Source organism: Neovison vison, chromosome 10 (genome assembly GCF_020171115.1).
Source record: "Neovison vison isolate M4711 chromosome 10, ASM_NN_V1, whole genome shotgun sequence".
NCBI lineage: Eukaryota > Metazoa > Chordata > Mammalia > Carnivora > Mustelidae > Neogale > Neogale vison.
This window is the reverse complement of record NC_058100.1, coordinates 35,772,575-35,798,187: the sequence shown is the minus strand read 5'-3', so window position 1 is coordinate 35,798,187 and position 25,613 is coordinate 35,772,575. Positions and strand designations below refer to the sequence as shown.

The 25,613-nt window shown below is 36.8% G+C and overlaps 1 long non-coding RNA gene across 2 annotated transcripts in view; it reads right to left on the bottom strand.

Annotated features, from left to right (window-relative positions):
• Nucleotides 1-25,613, bottom strand: part of LOC122918503 — a 487,166-nt gene that overhangs the window by 188,349 nt on the left and 273,204 nt on the right. The window lies entirely within an intron of this gene.

Below are 25,613 nucleotides of genomic sequence, written 5' to 3'. Positions count from 1 at the left end.
CCATTTAAGAAACCAAAGATAATTTTGTGGTTTTAAAGATTAAGGATTGATTTTTTTAAAAGTGGCAAGAGATGAGAAAAAGTAGGCAGACTCTTAGCAGCTGGACTAAGGCATCAGAATTTACCTGAAGTCAGTGAAGAATCATAAAAAAATGATTTTATGTAATCAAAGTTTCTTCCCTCCCTTCCTGTTTCCTCCCTTTGACTTTCTCTTATTCCTTCTCTCCACCCACTCTCTTTCTGAAAGATCGTGGCCCGCACTGTAGCGAGTGAACTAGAGGAGAGCAAGAGAGCTGTAGCTTGGCTGTGGGTCCGGAGAAAAATGGGATAGATTCAAGAGTTCTTCAAGATTTGGATGAAGCAGGGGGAGGAAGTGAGGAAGAAGGAGGAAAAAAGAACTGGAAGGATTATCAGTAGAGCGATGGATTCACTAGATACGCAATCCAAAAGGAAGGAAATAGCTAAAAGGGCATCTGATGAATTCAGTCTTAGACACGCGTCTAAGATCTCCCAGTGGAGGCTGGTAGAATGCTGGAGCTCTAGTGATATCTCTCGAGGCACAGATTGAGGATTCATCATCAGACAGGCGGTAACTGAAGCTCCTGGAGTGGATGGCCTTACCTACTTAGAGGGGTCAAATGAGAAAAAGACCACAGACCAAATACCACTATTTTAAGAATCAACCAGGAAAGAGGAATACATCATAAAGACTAAAGAGGAGGGAATAGAGAAATGTGAAGTAGGGCAGAGGAAGCAAGGTAAGGAGTATTTCAAGAACTTCATGTCAAAGCTCAGAGAGGTATTCTGGAAATGATGCTACTATGAGTTATGTTTCTCCAATTTGATTATAAGCTTCTTGTACTGTTGCTGAGTGTGAAATTTCTTGACTGGTAGCACACATGGTTCCTCTTAACCTCCCACAATAGTGCAAGTCCATTCTCTACTGATAACACATTGTTTTACTTTGTGAAGAAAAACTAGTTACTCTCTTAATAAATACTTCAGGAAATCTGAGCCTGGGGCCCCTGGGTGGCTCAGTTGTTAAGCGTCTACCTTTGGCTCAGGTCATGATCCCAAGGTCCCAGGATGAGCCTCATGTGGGGGGTGGGGGGGGGTCCCTGCTCAGCAGGGAGTCTGCACATCCCCTTCCCTTCACCTTGCTCCTGTGCTCTCTCTCTCAAATCATAAATAAAATCTTAAAAAAAAAAAGAGGGACACCTGGGTGGCTCAGTTGGTTAAGCAGCTGCCTTCGGCTCAGGTCATGATCCCAGCATCCTGGGATCGAGTCCCACATCGGGCTCCTTGCTCAGCGGGGAGTCTGCTTCTCCCTCTGCCTCTGCCTGCCTCCCTGTCTGCCTGTGCTCGCTCTCTCTCACTTTCTCTCTGACAAATAAATAAATAAAATCTTTAAAAAAAAAAAAAAGAAAATGTGAAGCTGAGTTCTTCATATAGATAAATACAGCAGCTACTACTGTTTCGGTACATCATCTCATTACATGGAAAATTTACAAAAAGGTGACTTTTCTAACTTTTTCTTTTAATCCCCACTAGGGTCCATGGGTGAAACCTCTTATTCCCTCAGGCAACTGAATACCTAAATAAATTATTATTTGTTAATAAATATGGAAATTTGGCACTGGTGTGTGTTATAAGGGGTAGATCTCAGGTTATATTCTGTAAAGAGTGACTGGTGTCACATAACTTGTCAGAGCTGGTGCTAAGGATTCATGAATGTTTGATTCTGTGTCCTACAGAGCAGTTTCCACTTGGACTCAGGAGCACTCTGAATCAGCTGACTTTAACAAATCTTGCTACAGTTCTGGAAATTAGGTACCCATCAGCCACCCAGAAAAAAAAAAAAAAAGTTGGGAAAGTACTTCTTGTAGCTAAAAACAGGAATAAAAAGCTTTCACTTCCTTTAATTAGTGTAAGATTTATTTGCTGAGACTTGTGAATGCTTGGAAATTATCTACTTCTTTCTCTTTTTTCCATTGAGTTAATTTTCATCTAGAAAGACATTTAAAAGCCAGCCAGAAAACACATGGCTTTGGCAGCCATACTTCTATTCTCCCACTTCCCTAGAGAAAATATCCCAGATGGCCAGAAGATGGTAGCTATAATACCATGGTGAATTAGCTCAAAGTCTAGCTTCAAAGGAATACAATCCATTCACTTTCAGGTTGTGCTGAAAATTCCAATCTTGAGTAAAATCTAGAAATGATCACAAGACTACATTATATTTGTTTGCTTAACTCATTGTTCTTCAGGTACAAGAAGATGAAAAAAAATATCATTCTCCCCCTTTTACATTTCTCATTCATCATTGGGTAATATTTATCTACAAAATGACTGAATACAATTTGTCATCCCAGGGTCTTCTAATATTCTGGCTTTTATGAGAGTGTATTTTCTTTCATTTTTCCCTCCCAAGTACTAAGTTGTCTAGGTCCTGTTATTATCAGCTTCTACAGAATGGCTTTCATCTAACATTTTACACATTAGACTTCCCGTTATGCAGAGTCACTTGATACATCTGGACAGCACTTTTAAGTCTTAGGTAAAACCACAGTAAAAATATCAGATATTATCTACTCTCAGAGATACACAGTTCCAGAAAATACTTTACTTTTCCCCCGAAGATTATTTGGTGCTTAAAAAAATAAAAACTCCAAAAAAATAAATTAAAAAATAAAAACTTCATTATTTACCACATTTCTGTCCTTTTGCAATAGCTGCCAGAGACTTCAGAGCCAAGTATATTGCTGAAATACTGTAAGCTCATTGGCCCTTTACCTGATAATGGCCATCCTTTCTGTCTGGTATCCTAATGTCTCCTATACTAGAAATAGAATGGCTTTCATCCACAGTCATACCAGAGTTTGCTACTTGCCTCTTGCTACTGGCATGAAGCCACTTGACCTCTTGGCAAGACATCTGAACTCTATATGCTTCAGTTTCCTTATTTGCAAAAAGGATAATGGAATCTTCCTTTTATCAAGTTATTTGTGAGAGTTAAATGAAAATGTGTGTTGTAACCTTCATTAAGAGCTAAAGATAAATTAGTTCAGGTTTTTTGAAAGTGGACCACTTTGAGTTTTATTTTTTAATACTTTGCTGAGTTCAAAGATGTTCCTGGTAGAATGCTGACTGGAAAGAGTAGGTGCATCTTTGCATCTAGTGCTGAACATCCCTTCACACAAGAAGGAAGAAAACCTATAGGAAGCCAGAAAGTTGTTTATGCTCTCCTGCATAATTTGAAGATTGATCTATTTGAATTTATTTGTAGCAGAACATTATTTTTGAAAGCTATTCAATGTATTGCTCCAAGAAACCACCACAACTGACCAGTTATGATGAGAGAAATAAGTTCACCTAGCACCCCTATGTTGTCACTAAAAACCTAGACATGTGTTTATAAAGTTCTCGTCTAGAGTAAGAGAGTAATTCACCTGGCCTCTTCCACAGGCTCTCACCTGTGACTTATACTATAATTACAGAAATTTTTTCAAAATGGTTATTGGGAAAATCAAGATTGTGTCTGGCCATGGAACAAATTGTTTTAAAGATGAAGATGCAAAAGACTCCAAGGAGAGAAATTAACCTTAAGTTATAATCTCCATTTTGTTATCAATTTCTTGAGTAACAAGTATAATTAAGTTCACCAGTGAATTATTTTTTGAAACTAAAATTAGAGGTAGTTCAGTGTAGAGGCTCAAAACACAGATTCTGAGTCCAGACTACTGGCATTTAGATCCTGCTTTGCTACTAAGTTTTTGGGAAAATTACTTATCTGTAATATCTTCTTCTTATCTATAAAATGAGAACTTAATTTCTCTGTGCTTCAGTTTCCTCATCTGTAAGATGTAAACAGTAATGATACTTAACAAATTGTAAGATTGTTTGAGGATTCAGTGCTTTAATACTGGCAAAGCACTTAAACAGTGCCTAGCATGCAGTAAGCTCCTTATAAGCATTTGTTAATTTAATAATTTTAAGCCAGTCAACAATGAAGGAAGCATGGATAGATGTGTAGGCAGGTTTTATGAAACAGGAACATAGTCTTTGGAGACAGGTTAAACTTTGACTCTATCCCTTGCTGACTGTGAAGGCTTGGGCCAGTCACTTTTCCCATTTGAGGAATAAACTGAGTAATCAGTTTGTACAACTGTTGTGAGGGCCTGAGATAACCTGTGCAAATCACCAAACATAGTCCCTGGAACATGGGAGGAGAGCATATTAGAGAAGTAATTATTTAACATTGCCCTTAAAAATGAAAAGGTAGACTGTTTCCTTTGCTGTGCAGAAGCTTTTGATCTTGATGAAGTCCCAAAAGTTCATCTTCGCTTTTATTTCCTTTACCTTTGGAGACATATCTAGAAAGAAGTTGCTGTGGCTGATATCGAAGAGGTTACTGCCTATGTTCTCCTCTAGGACTTCTGGGACTTCATCAAGATCAAAACCTTCTGCACAGGAAAGGAAACCGTCAACAAAACAAAGAGGCAACCCATGGAATGGGAGAAGATATTTGCAAACGACAATATAGGCAAAAGGTTGATATCCAGGATCTATAAAGAACTCCTCAAACTCAACACACACAAAACAGACAATCGTATCAAAAAATGGGCAGAAGATATGAACAGACACTTCTCCAATGAAGATACACAAATGGCTATCAGACACATGAAAAAATGTTCATCATCACTAGCCATCAGGGAGATTCAAATTAAAACCACCTTACACCAGTTAGAATGGCCAAAATTAGCAAGACAGGAAACAACATGTGTTGGAGAGGATGTGGAGAAAGGGGAACCCTCTTACACTGTTGGTGGGAATGCAAGTTGGTGCAGCCACTTTGGAGAACAGTGTGGAGATTCCTCAAGAAATTAAAAATAGAGCTTCCCTATGACCCTGCAATTGCACTACTGGGTATTTACCCCAAAGATACAGATGTCGTGAAAAGAAGGGCCATCTGTACCCCCAATGTTTATAGCAGCAATGGCCACGGTCGCCAAACTGTGGAAAGAACCAAGATGCCTTCAACAGACGAATGGATAAGGAAGATGTGGTCCATATACACTATGGAGTATTATGCTCCATCAGAAAGGATGAATACCCAACTTTTGTAGCAACATGGACGGGACTGGAAGAGATTATGCTGAGTGAAATCAGTCAAGCAGAGAGAGTCAATTATCATATGGTTTCACTAATTTGTGGAGCATAACAAACTGCATGGAGGACAAGGGGAGATGGAGAGGAGAAGGGAGTTGAGGGAAATTGGAAGGGGAGGTGAACCATGAGAGACTATGGACTCTGAAAAACAACCTGAGGGTTTTGAAGGGGTGGGGGGTGGGAGGTGGGAGGAACCAGGTGGTGGGTATTGGAGAGGGCACGGATTGCATGGAGCACTGGGTGTGGTGCAAAACTAATTAATACTGTTATGCTGAAAAAATAAAAAATTAAAAAAATTTAAAAAATGAAAAGGTATAAAGCAGATTACATGCATAGCAGAAGGATGTGGATTAACCAACAGGAAGATTTTCCTGGCAATAAAGCTTATAGGAGGTTGGAACAGTCCACAAGGAAAATGTGTGGACTCTCCCTTTAAGACAAACCTTGATTCCATGATATTTAAGAATCTGACTCAGTCCAGTTGGGTAGAATATAGACTCTAGAGACAGAGTCCACAAATTTCATTCTTTCAGACCTCTCTCCTTTTACTCCTCCTTCCTTCCCTTCTCTTCCTTCTTTCTTCCACACTGAGTGCCTATCAGAAGTCAAACATCATGCCAGGCAATGGTGGTACGTGTATAACTAGAATCCAGTTCCTCTCCTCCCGAGGGTACTATTCAGTGCCTGTGTTTTATGGAGAAATCTTGTTGGTACTAAACATGAACTACAGATATTAAGAAACTCATCTAGGTCCATTATCCTGACACAGCTCTTTATTTCTATAAATTTATTTCTATAAATAAACTTTCTTCCTTCTCTCAATTCTTTCTACCTAACACACACCTATTGTGTATTAGGTGTTCTAAAGAGCTTTGGGGATATAAAGTTTATTGACACAGACTTCTGGTCTCTAGATGCTCAAAGTGTCGTAGGAGAAACAGACGTGCACACAGACAATTGCCAGGCGTCACTGATGCACTGGAATAATGACAAAAGCCCAGAGTGCAGAATGTAAAGTATTTACATTTTCCTAGGAAGGTCAGGGAAGGCTTCAAAGTGAGGAAATATTTTAATCTAGGTTTAAATAAGGAATTAGCATTTTCTAGATGGAGAAGGGAGAAAGTTTCCAGACAGAGAGAAGAACTTGAAGTCTGAGGGAAACAGATACTCTGTGGCCTGTGGGCCTGAGGAAACATGTAGACAGTAGCAGGGAAAAGGTTATGATGACAGTGGACTGTAGGAAGCTATTCAAGAAGGAGCTCAGATTTGTCTTGCAGGCACTGAGAAGGCAACAGAAATTTTTAAGAAGGCAGTGCTTTCTGAGTGTGGTGCATAAACAATGAATCTTGGAACACTGAAAAAAATTAAATTAAGATGTTTTTAAAAAGGCAGTGCTTCAATCCATTTTTTTAGGAATGTATTGCTAGTGGAGAAGGAATGGTGATTAATGGACCAATGAAGACACAGCTGCAATAAAAGGCTTGAACTAAGGGGAGGGGTAGGACTTACAGGCTAAATACACAGGATTTGGAAACTGACAGGATCTTAGGGCTGAGGGAGAGAGAAGGACCAAAGTGAATTCCAAAGTGTAAAAGTGATGGGTAGTTTGGCCAATGACTAAGCCCTGGATGTAGAAGTAGGTCAGAGAAGAGGAAAAATACATACTTCAAATAGATTAAGTTTGAGGAGTTCTTTTTAGGTATTTCACATTTTAGCTATCGTGAATCATGCTGCTATGAATGTGGTGGTAGAATTATCTCTTTGAGATCCTGCTCTCAGTTCTTTTGAGTGTATATCCAGAGGTAGCATTGCTGGGTCATACAGTAATTCATTTTTAAATTTTTTGAAGAACTGTCATACTGTTTTCCACAGCAGATACACCGTTTTACATTCCAGCCAATGTGGTACAGGGTTCTAATTTCTCTACATTTTCACCTACTCTTGTTATTTCCTGTTGTGTTGATAGTAGCCACTCCTAAAGGGTGTGAGATGGTATCTCAGTGTGGTTGTGACTTGCGTTCCCAGTGACTGATGATGATTAGCATCTTTTCATGTATTTGTCATTGTATATATTCTTTAGAAGAATGCCCACTCAAATCCTTTGCCCATTTTTTAATTTGCTTGTCTGGTTTTTTGTTTTGTTTTTTTTTTAATTGTCAAGCTACAGGAGTTCTTCACATATTGTAGATATTTAATCCCTTATCAGATATATGATATGCAAATATTTCCTCCCATTCTGTTGCTTGCCTTTTCACTCTGTTGATAGTGTCCTTTGATGTATATATATATTTAAAATTTTATGAATTTCAATTTTTCTATTTTTTCTTTTGTAGCTTGTGTCTTTGGTCTCATATCCAAGAAATCATTGCCAAATCCAATGTTTGAAGATTTTGCCCATGTTTTCTTCTAAGAGCTTTATAGTTTAAGTTCTTATGTTTAAGTCTTTGATCCTGTTTGAGTTAAATTTTTTGCATATGATGTTAGAGTCCAGATTCATTCTTTTGCATGTGAATATCTAGTTTTTTCAAAACTACTAGTTGAAGAGACTATCCTTTATCCATTGTGTAGACTTGGCACCCTAATCAAAATTATTTGACCATATGTGGGAGGTTTTAGCCTTTATTCTTTTCCAGTGGTCTACATGTCTGCCTTTATGCTGGTAATATTGTTTTGATTACTGTAGCTTTGTAATGTTTTGGAATCTGGAATCTTTGTCAAGACCCTTTTTTGGGGGGGTGCTATTTGGGTCCTTTTAGATTTTGTATGAATTTTAGGCTCAGCAGGAGCACCTTTACCTCATGGTTCTAGGTGGAGTAGGTAGAAACCATCTGACCTGTTGAAACCTAGGTAGTGGCCCCAAGCCCCACCTTTATAACAGCCAGAGAGGCAACACTGGTGATCTCTGAATAACCTCTGGGGTCATTCTTCTTCTTCTTTCTCCTCCTCCTCCCCCTGCTCCTCCCTTCTTCTTTTAAGAATAGCATGTGTTTGGAGCTGTATAGATTTATTGTCCCTTCCCATGGAATCTAAGAAGTCGTACTTTCATTGTACCTTCACTCTATCCCCTTAAGTTAAAAATGGCAGTGTTTCTGCTTATATAATCCCATAATGGTTGTACCAAGGGATAGTTCAGGCACTCCCTTCAGAGAATTTTCTCATTTTTTGTAACATGGACAGGCTGAGAATTTTCCAAATCTTCAAGTTCTGGTTCCTTTTGCTCAACAATTTCTTCAATTTGTCTCTCCCTGCTTCTATTCCACTATAAGCAGTAAAAAGAAGCCAAGCCACTCCTTAAATACTTTGGTTGGAAACCTCCTCGGCTAAATAACAAATTTCATCTCTTCCATGTTCTGCTTTCTCCAAACACAAGGCATCCAAATTCTTCATCTTTCCTCTAGTTTCCAAGAATCTCTTTCTCATTTATGTTAGGGTCTTCACCAGAATGGACTTCAATGTCCATATTTCTACAAACATTCTGTTCTTAAAGATGTGCGTGTGTTCTGTGTACTCTAAGATGATAGAAGCTTTCTTTACATCTTTGCCAGCATTTGTTATTTCTTGCCTTTTTTATAACAGCCATCGCACAGGTTTGAGTCAATATCTTATTCTGGTTTTGATTTACATTTTCCTGATGATTAGTGATGTTGAGCACCTTTTCAAAACTTGTTGGACATTTTTAGGTCTTCTTTGGAGAAATGTCTATTCAGGTCTTTTGTCCATTTTTAAATTGGGGATTTGCTTTTTGTTATTGAGTTGTATGAGTTCCTTGTATATTTTGGATGTTAAATTCTTATTGGATATGTGGTTTGCAAATATTTTTTCCCCATTTCATAGGTTGCCTTTTCATTTTGTTAATGGTTTCCTTTTCTATTCAGGAGCTTTTTAGTTTGTTGTGGCCCTACTTAATTATTTTGCTTGTTTACTTTGATTATGGGTCAAATAAAATCATTGCCAGGATGAAGGTGAAGGAGCTTACCCTGGTGTTTCCTTTTATAAGGACTTTAATCCTATCATATCAAAGCTCTACCTTTATGACTTCATTTAGACTTAATTACTTCCTAGAGGCTTCCTCACTGGGGTTCAACATATCCATTTTGGGGGGACATATACAGTTCATCATACACATTTTGTTTATCCATTCATTTGTCAATGGATATTTGGATTGCTTCCATCCTTTTGGCTATTGTGAAAAATACTGTTATGAACATGTATCTGTTCATGTCCTTGCTTTCAATTCTTTTGAGTATATACCCAAAAGTGAAATGGCTGGGTCATATATAAATTCTATGTGTAGTTTTGTAGGAATTGCCATACTGTTTCACAGTGGCTGTACCATTTTATATTCCTACCAACAATGCACAAGGGTTCCAATTTTTCCACATCTTCACCAACACTTGCTCTTTTACTAATTAATAACAAATAGCGATCTTAATGGAGAGAACATATTTCACTGTTGTGATTTGCAATTCTTTAAAGATCAGTCATATCCGCATCTTTTCATGTGCTTATTTGCCATCTCTATACTTCAGAGAATTTCTTTGCCCTTTTTGAGGTTTTGTTGTTGTCGTTGTTGTTGAACTGTAGGAGTTCCTTACATATTTTGGATGTCAGTCCCTTATCAGATATATTACTTGCAAACATTTTCTCCCATTCTGTATGTTAACTTTCATTCTGTGTATAGTGTAAAGTGATATCTGATCAGTCACAACTGAATGAAGCAAGCAAAGAAATGATCCTAAGGAGATCAAGATGTTGGGTCTAAGTAGGAACCAGCTCATTTGATCTTGATCCAAGGCCAGAGAATGTAGCCTCCTTAATTAATGTTTTTTGGTTATAATATAGGACAAAATATGTGAAAGATGATGGGAAAGCCCATTCCTATGTGGAAAGATAATTCAAATTATATGGAACATTTGATTCCAAAAGAATCAATATATTCTTTCACTCGTTCATTCAGTCTTTCTATACACATTTGCTGAATACCACACTATGCGAGGTACTATGGATATAGAGACAAACACTGTCCCACCCCTTCAGGGGTTTGCAGCTTAATATGTAGACACCAATACTATTATGGACATAGGTACAATGTACCAAAGTAATTGAAAGAATGAGCAAAACCAGAGTGATAACAAACTCAAGAACTGCTTGGGAGGCAAGCCATTTTACATGAGCTGATCATGATTACCCTTCTTGCTAAGAAACTGTTCACTGTATTTACTTCTTTAACAGGATGTGGTTTTGTGGTAGGGTTTATATTACAACTTAGTTTGATATACATCAGGAAACAAACATACAGGGTAATCACTCAGTGCCTACAGGGTGTCTAGTAAGATCCTGGTAATTACAAATCACAGGCAGGGTGCTACCGGGCCTCCAGTATGGACAAGACCAATATGAGTCATGCTATTTATACTATAGGGTTTACATGATGAGCACAAACACTGCTCTGTTCTCCTTCTGCAATATCACCTCAAAGCCCTCAGCAGTCAGAATCTCACAGGAGAGAAAGGCTTGAGCATTACAGTCAGTTATGAGACCACCAGATTTGAGCTGTACGATTTAAAAATGTTATCAGTGTTACGGTGCTTAGGGGAAAAACAATCATGAAATTAAACATGAAGCAAAAAAATTCAACACAGACTTCACTCTGGTGATAGCTGATTCTGACTAGTGGGAATAGAATGGGTGAACATAGGACTTGTAAACTCAAGCCTTAGGAGTTAAATCTGGTCTGGGTGTTACTGTATGATGATCTAATGTTAGTAAAGCCACCTCTCCACCCAGTGCCCACTGAGAATAATCTATGGACCAGGCCTTAGATAGGGTTGGGGTATGAAGAGACTAGAAAAAGAAAATCACCACTATATGCATACATAAGCAGATAATTATACTGCAGAAGGTTAAGTGCTATAATATGGAAAAATATGATGAGGTTTGAGAGCAAATGTAAGAGGCACTTAACTAAGATGAGAAGTCAAGGGATGGTTTCTCCAGAAAGTAACGCCTAGTGGGACTTTAGAGGATGATAAGAGTTGGTCAGCAGAGGATTAAGAAGGAGAGAAAACAAAGGGTTTTGTCTAATACTAGCCTCTCTGATACTGGTACTTCTAGAAAGCAGGTTTCTGCCATGAGCTAGGATGCTTATTAGCCTATTTTGAGATACGAGCTTCCTCTGAGCAGGGAACCAGCAGGAACCCTTCTCAAGTATAAAGAAGACTGTTGTTTGTAAGGGATGGACCCTTTCAGTATCAGAACAGCACTAAGCCTCTTCATATAACCCCAAGACTGTCTCTTAGCTGAAGAAACTTGTAGGAATACTTTTTAGAGCTTAGATAACTACTCTAAACAAATCATCAACCCATGCTTGAATAACCATTATGTCCAGTATTGAGCTTAGATAATAAGCTTGAGAATATAGGCCGTAATCCCTAACAAGTTTTCTACTGGTTAGGGGCTACCCAAACACTTCCTGTTGATTTTTTTTTTTTTTTACGTTGCTTAGCACCAAAGAGGGAAAGAAACATGCAAGTGAATGAACTTGAATATACACTAGTCTTCATATTCCTCAATATTAAAAAAAAATTTCCAACAGTGTTATTGCTATATCCATTCAGTATGGGTACCAGGCATCCATTACATATTATTTTGTGAATTGTTTAAAGAATATGCTAGTTACACTATATGAAGTGTAAAAAGCAAGCCATGTAACTACACAGTAAAAGAGGTATCCATTTTCTTCTCCTTCAATGTCTTACCCCTTGATGCCCGGTGCAGGTATTTTTATAAAGGCAGCTCACAGCCTAGAATACACAAGTGGATATTATCTTCTAAGATTAAACTTCTAAGTTCAAAAATTATCTGTTGCAGATTTCACAAAGAGGGTCATTCCACCAAATGTTTTAGCAACCTCCCTTTTCCTGTATAGATAAAATGGCTGGCATTGGGGAAAATAATTTGCAGGAAGAGAAAATAGTAGGAGAACATCTATGAGGACAAGCCTTCTCACAGTTACCCAGTGTGTCAGAGAAGTAACAGGCAAGACGTGGCTGCCTACCCCAAAAGACTGGTGGGGGAGAAAAGATAAACCTGCATTGGGGGACACTTATTTTCCCCCCAGCTTTATCGAGACTTTACATATAGCGCTGTGTAAGTTTAAGGTATACAAGTGATGATTTGATACACATATATTGCAAAATGGTTACCATCACCATGTTAACGACGGAATCATGTTACCTATTTACTGTGTGTGTGTGTGTATGTGTGCGTGTGTGTTGAGAACGTTTAAAATCTACTCTTTTAACAACTTTTAAAAATGTAATATACTATTTTTAACTATGATCACTATCCTGGACATTAGATTCCCAGAACTACTTATAACTAGGTGTTTGTACTCTTTGACCAATATTTTCCCTTTTTCCACACCAGCTAGCCCCTGGTAACCACCATTTTAGTTTCTGTTTCTATGAGTTTGGTTTTTTTAAATGCCACATACAAATGATATTATGCAGTATTTGTCTTTCTTTGACTTAGTTCCCTTAGGATAATGCCCTCAAGGTTATCCATACAGTCACAAATAGCAGGACTTTCTTCTTTCTCACAGCTAAATAATATTGTATATATATAGTGGTGCTTATTTTTATTCATTCCTCTTTGATTGGACACTAAGGTTATTTACATATTTTGGCTGTTGTTAATAATGCTGCAAGGACATGGGAGTATAGACAGGATCTCAAGATCCTGTTTCAATTTCCATATATATATGAATATACATTTAATTTATTTTTTTTAAGATTTTCTTTATTTATTTGTTTGACAGAGAGAGAGAAAGAGAGAGATCACAAGTAGGCAGAGAGGCAGGCAGAGAGAGAGGAGGAAGCAGGCTCCCCGCTGAGCAGAGAGCCCAATGCGGGGCTCGATCCCAGGACCCTGAGATAATGACCTGAGCTGAAGGCAGAGGCTTAACCCACTGAGCCACCCAGGCGCCCCATATACATTTAATTTCTTATTGAAAATCTTTAAAAAAAAAAAAATAAAATAAAAAAATAAAAAAAAAGAAATATATATATCCCATATATATGAGTATATATAAATATGTAATTTCACATAATTTCAAAACATCTATAATTACATATATTATATATGTTATATGTATTATATACATCTATAATTACATATATTATATATAATTATATATTATATATATGTAAACATATATGCATATATGTTTATATATATGTCATATAATAGTTCTACTTTTAATTTTTTCAGGAACCTCCATACTATTTTCCATAGTGGCTGTACAAATTTATTTATTTATTTATTTATGTTTGAAAAGATTTTATTTGTTTATTTGACAGACAGAGATCACAAGTAGATGGAGAGGCAGGCGGAGAGAGAGAGAGAGGGAAGCAGGCTCCCCGCCGAGCAGAGAGCCCAATGTGGGACTTGATCCCAGGACCCTGAGATCACGACCCGAGCTGAAGACAGTGGCTTAACCCACTGAGCCACCCAGGTTCCCTGTACAAATTTATATTCCTACCAATGGTGCAAAAGGATTCCATTTTCCAACCTTTTTTATTTCTTGCCTTTTTGATGATAGCCATTCTAACAGGTATGAGGTAAGAGCTCATCATGGTTTTGATTTGCATTTCCTTGGTGAATTGTGATGTTAGAACCTTTTCAAAATGTGTTTGCCAGTGATGGATATTAAGCGTATGGAGCACTGGGTGTTATATACAAACAAAGAATCATGGAACACTACATCAAAAACTAATGATGTACTGTATGGTAACTCAAATAACACAATAAAATTTTAAAAAAGAGAACTTGTTGGCATTTGCTCTTAGTGTCAAATCCAAAAATATTATTTTCAAGACTGATGTTAAGTAACTTGCCCCTTAATGCTTTCTTCTAAAAGTTTTATGGTTTCAGGCCTTACATTTAAGTCTTTAATCATTTCTGAGTTTATTTTTCTGCATAGCGTAAGATAGTGGTGCAATTTCCTTCTTTTGCATGTGGCTGTCCAGTTTTCCCAACACCATTTATTGAAGACACTGTTTTTTTTCCACTGTATATTCTTGGCTCCTTTTTGTAAAGTAATTGACCATACTTGTGTGAGTTTATTTCTGGGCCCTCTATCATGTTTCATGGACTTATATATCTGTTTTTATGTCAATATCATACTGTTTCAATTGCTAAAACTTTATAATATAGTTTGAAATCAAGAAATGTGATGTTTTTAACTTTGTTGTTCTTTCTCAAGATTGCTCTATTTGTGTGGTCTTTTGTGGTTTTATACAAATTATAGGATTTTTAAAATGATCTTATTTGTCTGTGAAGAGAGAGAACACACAAGCAGGAGGAGCTGTAGGCAGAGGGCGAAACAAGCTCCCCACTGAGTAAGGAGCCTGATGCGGGACTCAATCTCAGGCCCCTGGTATCATGACCTGAGCCAAAGGCAGACGCTTAACTGAGTCACTCAGATGTCCCCCAATTTTAGGATTTTTTAAAAATTTCTGAGAAGCATTCCATTGGATTTTTTTTTTTTAGAAATTATTGAATCTGCAAATTGCTTTGAGCAATATGGACATTTTAACCATATTAATACATTCAAACCATGAGCATGGGATATTTTCCCATTTATTTGTATCTTCTTCAATTTTCTTCAATGTCTTATAGTTTTCAGCATACAAATCTTTCATCTCTTTGGTTAAATTTATTCCTTAAGTATTTTATCCTTTTTGATGCAATTGTAAATACCATTGTTTTCTTAACTGATTTTTTGATTATTCATTGTTAGTAGTTACAAACACAATTAAATTTTGTATACTGATTTTGTGTCAATTTTGTATATTGTATATTGATTTTATATTGATTTTGTGTCAACTGATTTTGTGTCAGATTTACTGAACTCATTTATGAGGTCTAACAACTTTTCTGAAGATAGAGTCTTTTTTTTTTTTGGTCAAATATGTATTTCCATGATACAGTACATCATTAGTTGTTTTTTTTTTTAAGATTGTATTTATTTACTTGACAGAGATCACAAGTAGGCAGAGAGAGAGAGAGAGAGAGGGGAGGAAGCAGATTCCCCGCTGAGCAGAGAGCCTGATGCAGGACTCGATCCCAAGACCCTGAGATCATGTCCTCCATGTTATTTGTTATGCTCCACAAATAAGTGAAACCATATGATAACTGACTCTCTCTTTCACTCACCAAGAGTTTTAAGAAGTGTCCACAGTTCCCTCATTGGGAAGATGAGGGAGTTAAAGTAATTTCTTCCAGCTTTTACATTCTAGGCTTACAAGGTGACAAAAGAACATCCTAAGGATCCCACCCGTATACTCACATATCAGACTCAAAAGTGTCCAAATTCTTTGCCATTTCATTTATATGTGTGAACTTAGCAACTAAATAAACTCTTTACAAATTTGGCTACTTTATAGTTTTATTCATTTACTATCCTAAAATAACACATGTGCTGTGTAGTTGCCTGACTTCAAGCTATATTACAAAGCTGTGATCACCAAGATGGCATGGTATCGGCAGAAAAACAGACACAGAGATCAGTGGAATAGAGTCTCCGGAAATGGACCCTTAACTCTATGGTCAACTAATCTTTGACAAATCAGGAAAAAATATCCAATGGAAAAAAGACAGTCTCTTCAATAAATGGTGCCTGGAAAATTGCACAGCTACATACAGAAGAATGAAATTGGACCATTCTCTTACACCATACACAAAGATAAACTCAAAGTGGATGAAAGACCTCAATGTGAGGCAGGAATCCATCAAAATCCCAGAGGAGAACATAGGCAGTAACCTTTTTGACATCAGCCACAGCAACTTCTTTCAAGACACTTCTCCAATGGCAAGGAAAGCAAGGGCAAAAATGAACTATTGGGACTTCATCAAGGTAAAATCTTCTGCACAGCAAAGAAAACAGTCAACAAAGTAAGAGGCAACCCATGGAATGGGAGAAGTTATTTGCAAATGACATAACAGATAAAGAGCTGGTATCCAAGATCTATAAAGAAGTTCTCAAACTCAACACCCAAAAAACAATCTAGTCAAATGGGCCAAAGACATAAACAGACACTTTTTCAAAGAAGACATATAAATGGTTAAGAGACACATGAAAAAATGTTCAATATCACTAGCCATCGGGGAAATTCAAATCAAAACCACACTGAGATATCCCCTTAAGCTAGTTAGAATGGCAAAAATTAACAATTTTTCCTGAAAAAACAAGTGTTGATGAGGATGTGGAGAAAGGGGAACCCTCTCACACTGTTAGTGGGAATTTAAGCTGGTGCAACCACTTTGGAAAATAGTATGGAGGTTCCTCAAAAAGTTAAAAATAGAGCTAGTCTATGGCCCAGCAATTGCACTACTAGGTATTTATCCCAAAGATACAGATGTAGTGAAAAGAAGGAGCACATACACCCTGATGTTCAGAGCAGCAATGGCCACAATAGCCAAACTATGAAAGGAGCCAAGGTGCCTTTCAACAGATGAAAAGATAAGGAAGATGTGGTCCATATATGCAATGGAATATTACTCAGCCATCAGAAAGGATGAATACCACCATTTGCATCGACATGGATGGAAGGAACTAGAGGGAATTATGCTAAGTGAAGTAAGTCAAGCAGACAGACAATTATCATATGGTTTCACTCATATGTGGAACATAAGAATAGCATGGAGGACAATAGGGGAAGGAAGGGAAAACTGAAGGAGGAGAAATCAGAGAGGGAAACAAACCATGAGAGACTATGGACCCTGGAAACAAGGGTTTCAGAGGGGAGGGGGTGGGAGGATGGGGGTAGTCAGGCAATGGGTATTAAGGAGGGAATGTGTTGTGATGAGCACTGGGTGTTATACAAAACTAATGAATCACTGAACACTACATCAAAAACTAATGATGTGCTATATGGTGGCTAACTTAATATAATAAAAAATGTATTGTGTGGTGTGTATAGAGGACTGTGCAGGTAGGGGGGATTCTACAGGGAAAAACAGAAAACTTTTTATAACTGAGAATAAAATAAAATAAATGATGAAGTATGAAGAGGCCTGGTGAATTCAACTGTAAAGTCAGGAAAACATCCTGAATATTTCACACTTGTATGAGACTTAAGAGTTTCCACATGTAGAATTCAGAATGGTTGGCCCCTTCCCTAGATTCTTTATATTTTATCAGGATGCTTTCCTGGAGCTTCTTCTCCTATCTCATCACATAGCACAGCGATACCAGCTGGGAAGGTATGGCCTCCCCATGTCCACCAACTCCAAGACACCATGCAAAACTGAGATAGACAAATTGCAGGCTGGACTTGGAAAGGGGGAATGATGGAGCTAGAGCCATTTCTCCTTTCCTTGGCTCACTCTTTTCAGAAGTCCATGCCATTTAATTTTCTTGTTCATCCACTCACTGACAAATCACATGTTTTATGTGTTTATAGAAATAAAACTGGTGGTGGGTTTTACATTTCCTACCTTGAACCTAAAATAGTCTTGCCAATAGGATGACTTCAAATTGTATGGTAAAATCCTTATAGTGGGCTATTCAACTCCTACTTAAAAGACAGAAGGTGGATCTATAAATGTTAGCTGCTATTGCTGTTGTGACTGTTGTCAATATAGTTACAATCTGTAGAATCTTCTCACTGGTCTTTGTACTTTCAGCACATTCATGAAAGACTCTAACAGCTGTTGAAATAATCTGTCATCTCTGCCACAGTTACTGTACTGTCTTCCCTTTGAAACTTCTGGGGCCTCTGTTTTCTTCTACCTTGAAATTACCACAACTAACCTCTCCATTTGGTTTCCACAACTTTACCTGGCTCTAAATTTCTCTTTTAATTAATAATCCTCTGACTTTATGTTTACCCATAAATTTTACTATTATCTCATCCTTAAGATAAATGATGGATAAAATAAAAAATAGATGCATGCTAAAAAAACAATAAAAATAGATGCATGCTATATATACAGTGTTTATATATAACAGAATGTAAAGAAATTTTTTTTCAGTTGACATTTTCTACTAAAAAAATTGAACACCATGGGGGATATTATGATTGGAAATCATTTTGACATTTCCACCACAATGAATATCTTTTATCCTAATTTAAAATTTCATTTCACATCTGACTCCATTTGGAAATCTGAGTCATTTTCAGATAACGAGGAATAAAAGAAGGAATATGAAATTGAAGACAGAGCAAAAAATATGTCTGTTTAAAAAAGATACTATTATTTACTAAGACTCTTCCCTTCAGAAGATATATTAGTAAGTATCATATTCAGAAGTGGAGCAGGGGTGCCTGGATGGCTCATTCAGTTAAGCATCGAGCTCTTGATCTCAGCTCTCAGGTTTTGATCTCAGAGTTGCAAGTTCAAGCCCCATTTGGGGCTCCATGCTTGGCATGGAACCTACTTAAAAAACAAAAACCAACCAACCAACCAACAAAAAGTTAAAAAGAAGTGAAACACTTCAGGATCCTTAACATTGTAAATTGTTTTCTCATTTTAAAATCCTTCTCTTACCAAAGCCAAATTCAGGTACTTGTTTATGTATCAAGACAGAATGAGTAGATTTTAAAGTTAAACAGATCTGGATTTGAATTTGGCCTTGGTTAAATTGTTAAACCTTTCTGAACTTTGATGTTCTCATCTGTAGAATGTGATTAACACGGGTTCCTCTGTAATGTTTTTGTGAGGATTAAAGAAATCTAACAATGGTTGTGAGAGTTTAAACTTTAAACACAATGCCCGGCTTTTAATATATATTTGTTTCCTTGTTTTCACTCTTTATAATTTTATGTCTTCTTTTTTCACGGTTTACACATGAAATCAGCACTCAGTGATGTTGCCATCAGAAAGGCTGGTGCCGGGGCACCTGGGTGGCTCAGTGGGTTAAGCCCCTGCCTTCGGCTCAGGTCATAATCTCAGGGTCCTGGGATCGAGTCCCGCATAAGGCTCTCTGCTCAGCGGGGAGCCTGCTTCCTCCTCTCTCTCTCTGCCTGCCTCTCTGCCTATTTGTGATCTCTCTCTGTCAAATAAATAAATAAAATCTTTAAAAAAAAAAAAAAAGAAAGGCTGGTGCCTGACATGATCTATTAATTCACAGGATGAGAGACCAGAAGAGGATGTAAGAGGCTGTGTACGTGTGAGGAGGAGAATATCCTTATTTTCTGCCAAAAATAGTTCCTTTAGGCTTGTTGGATGATCAAAACCCTGAAATAATTTGGGCCTTATCTTAGTATAATATTCATAGCTAACTCCTTAAAGTTGTTCGTTCTTTATTTAGCAAATGGCAACTTCCTGCTACCTTCAGTTGGCACTATTCCATCAAGCAACATTCCACAGTGTTGCCTGTGATTCAGTGTTTTTTCCATTGGCACACCAACCTGAGATTTCCTCTTTACTGTGGAACATCCTACTGTATTCATGGCTAGAGTCATCAAACTGGATAGACGAGTACCTTGGACTGAACAACTCTAGATGATTTGCCAATTCTCACCTGAATCGAATTAACTGGTAACTCTGGGAAAGTTAAATAAAATCATATAAAAAAGATACGGGAAACTTGAAACACATTTTCAATGCAAGTTTGGAAGGATCAAATGTAAAAAAAAAAACATAAGAAACAAACAAAAAAAGCAATTATCAGCCAAGGGATTCCTTAAGATCAGTGAACTTGCCTTACTTCTGAATTCTCCATTGTCAAATGAAGTGCCCAAGAAGCTGTAAGACTACACACGCATACACAAACACACACACATGCTTGGACACACATTAAATATATATTTAGGCATTATACCATAAGGAATACATATTTATATATTATGGTGTTTTGAAAATTATTAATATATGACACATACATATTATATATCAACACATTTACTGAACTGCAATTGATTAGCTTAGAGAAATAGTATGTTATGAGGTTTTTCATCTGATTAACCTCTCTTCAGATGTATATCTCTGCTTAGATATTGCCTCCTTTACAAAACTTCCCTTCCTCTGAATGAGGTCAGGTATTCAGTTCTCATCCTATTTCCATACTTTTTTCTGCAATGGCTATTTGTATTTGTCTCTTTCCCTAACTACTCACAAAACAAAACAAACAAACAAACAAACAAAAAACAAATCAAACCAACCAACCAAACAAAAAACCCAAAAAACAAAATTGGAAGAATTACTTCCTGTTTGGAATCTGAACTGAAAATAGATTTTCCATTTTGTAAAATGGCGTGTCATATCCTATTTAAAAATATCAAACATCACCCTGGAAACCATAATGAATGGGCATTGCTGAATTGCACAGGTCATCAAAGAGTTATGAATTTCACCTACTTATCAACCTGACTGAAATAAGAAGGTCTTAATATATCTGAGACTAAGCATTCACCAAATGTCCTGGATTTCCTTGGGCAGCCCTGGCAAAGATGACATATATGACATTTTCCCTTTATATTTTTCTACTTGGTCTTCCCATTTGACAAACTAATACAAAACAGATCTACCAGTGGTGAATGGTCATCACATTCACTGCATTCAACACCCAACTGTGACATGTGTTCACAGAGAAATCTAGGAGACCTTTTATCTTCTGGTTTTCCATTTTTAGCCTTAGCCTTACATGATGTGATTTAAATATTCTGGCTCATGGCTAGATTTGTTGGTTTTGGTACTGGGAACCTAAATGAATAAAGAAAGTCTGTGGCTTTTCTATAAAAAGGATTCCAAAATATTACAAAAGTGCATGTTGTTCCCCTTGTTCATTTAGAAAACATTATTGAATGTCTTCTATGTACCAAGTACAATGTTAAAGACTTGAACACTGATGGACAAGTATTTCCTCAGCAGTCACACCAGTTTGCATTCCCGCCAACAGTGCATGAGGGTTCCTTTTTCTCCACATCCCCACCAATACTTGTTTCTTGTATTTTTTATTTTAGTCTTTCTGACAGGTGTGAAGTGATAGCTCATTGTACTTTTGATTTGCATTTCCCTGATAATCAGTGATGTTGAGTATCTTTTCATGTATCTGTTGGCCATCTCTACATCTTCTTTGGAGAAATGTCTGTTCATATCTTCTGCCCATTTAATAATCCAATTAAAATGTCTTTTAGGTGTATTATTTGTTTTATGGGTGTTGAGTTTTATAAGTTCTTTATATATTTTGAATGCTAACCTTTTATTGGACACATCATTTGCAAATATCTTCTCCCACTCAGTAAATTTCCTTTGAGTTTTGTTGACTGTTTCCTTTGTTGTGCAGAAGCTTTACATTTTGATGTAATCCCAATAGTTTATTTTTGCTTTTATGTCCCTTGCTTCAGGAGACGTCTAGAAAAATGCTGCTACTGCCAGTGTCAGAAAAATTACTGCTTGTGCTTACTTCTAAGATTTTTATCATCTCAGGTCTCACATTTAGGTCTTTAATCCATTTTGAGTTTGTGTACTGTGTAAGAAAGCAGTCCAGTTTCACTCTTTTGCATGTAACTGTCCAGTGTCCCCAACACCATGTGTTGAAGAGACTTTTTCCTATTGTATATTCATTCCTCCTTTGCCAAAGATTAGCTGACTATTTATTTGTGGTTTATTTTGGGGTTTTCTGTTCTATTGATCTATGTGTCTATTTTTGTGCCATTACCATACTGTTTTGATTACTACAGCTTGAAAAAATACAACTTGAAGTCTGAATTTTGGTTTTCCTTTTCAAGATTGTCTTGGATACTTCTGAGTACTTCTCTCTTCTGGTTCCATAAAAATTTTAAGATGTTTGGTCTAGTTCTGTGGACAATGCTGTTGATATTTTAATTAAATCTGTAACAGATTGCTTTGCGTAGTATCTATCTTAACAATGTTTTTCCTCCTAACACGTGAGCAGGGAATGCCTTTCCATTTCTTTGCATTGTCTTGAATTTCTTTAATCTGTTTTATAGTTTTCAAGGTACAGGTATTTTATCTCTTTGGTTAAATTTATTCCTGGATATTTTATTGTTTTTGATTTGCAATTGCGAATGGGATTGTTTTCTTAATTTTACTTTCTGCTGTTTCATTATTATTGTTTAGGAATGGAACAGATTTCTGTACACTGATTTTGTATCCTGTGACTTTACTTTGAATTAATTTGTCAGTCCCAGTAGTTTTTGGTGGACTCCTTAGGATTTTCTCTGTATAGTATCATGTCATCTTCAAATAGTGAAATAAGGAAAACCCAATTTGAATTTCAACTATTTCCTAGACTATCCTGATAAGGGTTATTTTTTGTTTCTTAGAGTGATCTGGAAATTGATACAAGAAATTTCTGAGTATCTTTTAAAATTTGTTGTACATATCACATATAAATATGTGTATAAATATGTATGTTATACATATATGTGTATAGTTGTATATATATGTATAAAGAGAACAATTCTCTTTATTAAATGTGTTTATTAATTTTAGTAGATACTGTTGTTGTCTTTATAAAATTCTGAGTTTAAGACCCTATTTATGTATCATGCCTATTATAGATCATCTATGTATCTGTCTATCATCTATCTATCTATCTATATCTATGTAACTTCAAGCTAAATGGGCCTTATTTGTCACAAGAGTGAATACTCTGGCATCTAAAGTAAGCAAAAGCAGCTGTGCAGCATTGCTGAGTTCTGATATATTGAGTATTTCTGACAGAGTATGCTACACCATAGACTGTCCCAAGGATAAAGTCATGGTAAGTAGTATATAAAAAGAATGTGGCAAGGCATGCAGACCTGAGTAATATATGGTTTTGGAAGAATCTTATGTCCATCTAATATTTTCTCACATTTTAATATGTATCCCACTCTGTTTCTTCCACAAGGCATCCACTTCACATATATTTCAGCTAGCAGAAAAATTAGAGCTCTGGAATCCAAAAGATGGGGATTCAATCTCTATTAGTATGGACTACTGATTTATCCCCTCAAATGTCAGTCTCATCATTTTTAAATATGGATGTCAATAGAGGGTTGCTAAATGCTCAGATATAACCATCTGTGCACAGAGAAGACACATAATCGGTGCCCGATTCATGTTAGTATAATGTGGACAATAACTGAGCTAGAGCCACGTTTCTATATATCTAACTCATCCCAAATTTGAAACAACCAAGAATACAGTTAAAATAACTTAATCAAACATGTCTTACATTCTTTCTTTTAAACCCAAAACATCTAGGATTTTCTTTTACAAGTTTTCCTGAGTTCCTCATTTTGCAGCCCTTGAATGAGAACTACTAGATCCATTCAAAAATTTGGCATTTTGCCTTTGTTCATATTAAACTTTTAAAATGTTTTCTAACATTTGATGTTTATCTGAATATTTATTCCTCAGGTTTTATGGCTCCCACAAGAAAGAGCTCCTTCCTCTCTCCTCTCAATCCATTTCTAACTTGTGTTCTCAGTTAATTTAATTTATCCAGATCTTTCTGTTCTCTGAGACTCTGTCCTCCCTCTGCTTAAGGTTTCAATTTAGTGTGTGGGAAATTCCTTGACACCTGTGACTTTTTATATCCCCCAAAGTTCTTAGAACAGTAGCAAGCTGATAGGAAATGTTCAACATACTTAATTGAAAAAAAAATCTCATTCTAAATATGTGACCCAGTGTTAGGTCATAAATACAAAAGCTTGAGTTGGGTGCTCTCGTCGCGTCCTAAGAGGTCACATCTGAGATGTCAATTCTTATAGCTTACACCAAAAATGAACCAATCGTGACTCATTACTTCAGAATTTCAAAAGTCTTCCCTACTAGCACTTGTTCTAACTTGAAGTTCCTTCATTTCGGAACCCCGTTTCATGAAAAGAAGCCCTGGAATGTATTCTTCTTGAGATAAGCATGTTATCTTTCTTAAGATACTTTCATTAAGTCAAAATAATAAATAAGGGTATAGCAGAGGCCAACCTTGGTTAAGGGTAGAAGGAGGAACTGGATTTTATTTGGAACAGTTCTTCATTTGAATAAATGTTTACTGAAGTGAGTAAGCAGAGACATTTCCATCTAAAGTTTGGAAAGGAGACAGGAGAGGGAGCAGTTCAAAGAAGCAGAAGTCTAAATTTTCAGGAGTCAGTTTTAAATTCTGTCCTTGTGCATGTGCATTACAGACTTGATATGCATACCGGAGTTCTAGGTACAATGTATGGTTCTTCTAGGGTCAGTTTGTTATTCATCTCTGTATCCCAACACCTAGCACAGAGTGACAGAAACACTGTTGTACTGAAAAATTATTCCTCTCTGACTCTGGATTCTTCTTCAGAGAAAACTGATTGATCAAGGTAAAATAAGACCAAGTTAAAATGTGACAACACAGGGAGAAATACTGTTACAAATAGTGTGATATTAAGAGAAGATGGTAGGTTAGAAGATGGTTAGTATTCCTGAGCTCAGGTTCCCACTCCACTACACCCAGCAATGCATGGTGTGACCCACCACAAAACCTCTAATAATCTTTAGCTTTCTCTTTTATAAATGAGGATCATAAATCAGTACGCCTTTTCCCCCTAATTAAAAAAAAAAACCTTTGATTCTCCTAGATTAAAAAATAATTTCTTCAACTGAAGAAATTGCTTTCATTTAAACTTTTATTTAAAAGAACTTCAGTTGAATAATACCCTGCTGTAAATATTTCTTTAAAATCATTACTTTCCAGGATTTTGTGATGGATTCCAACTTTAGACTGCATATAGTATACTACAGTATAGTATTTAAGAAGGGTGGAAAAGAGATAAACACTTATGGAACATCTCATATAAGGCAGATTTTTCACATTTATTTCATTCTCAATCCTTGTGAAGTGGGAATTTTCTCAATTTTTTTTTTAAGATTTTTTATTTTATTTATTTGAGAGAGAGAGACAGTGAGAGAGAGCATGAGCGAGGAGAAGGTCAGAGGGAGAAGCAGACTCCCCATGGAGCTGGGAGCCTGATGTGGGACTCGATCCCGGGACTCCAGGATCACGCCCTGAGCCAGAGGCAGTCGGTTAACCAACTGCGCCACCCAGGCGTCCCGGAATTTTCTCAATTTAAAAATGAATGAAACAGAGAAGTCAAGTATCATGCCAAAGGCCAGGTAAGAGCTGGGTAGTGCCAGGCTCTCATCTCAGTTCTGATTTAAAAATCCATGTTCTTTTTAGCACATGATCCTGGCATTCTGTTTAAAAAAAAAAAAAAAAGGTAGGTATTCCATTGAACAGATGGAAACACTGAAGTACAGAGAACCAGGGACTTCCTCAATTTTGTAGTAAATCAGCACTTTCGGTGCCAGGAAGAAACTCAAGTATTTTGGAGTATAAGCTCACAACATGTGCAAGTGTAGGAAAACATCCTTTTGTATGATAACTTTATTTGATGCCAGTATGAAACTTTTAGGGTTTTAAAATGATTAGATGTGACAAAACTGGGCTTG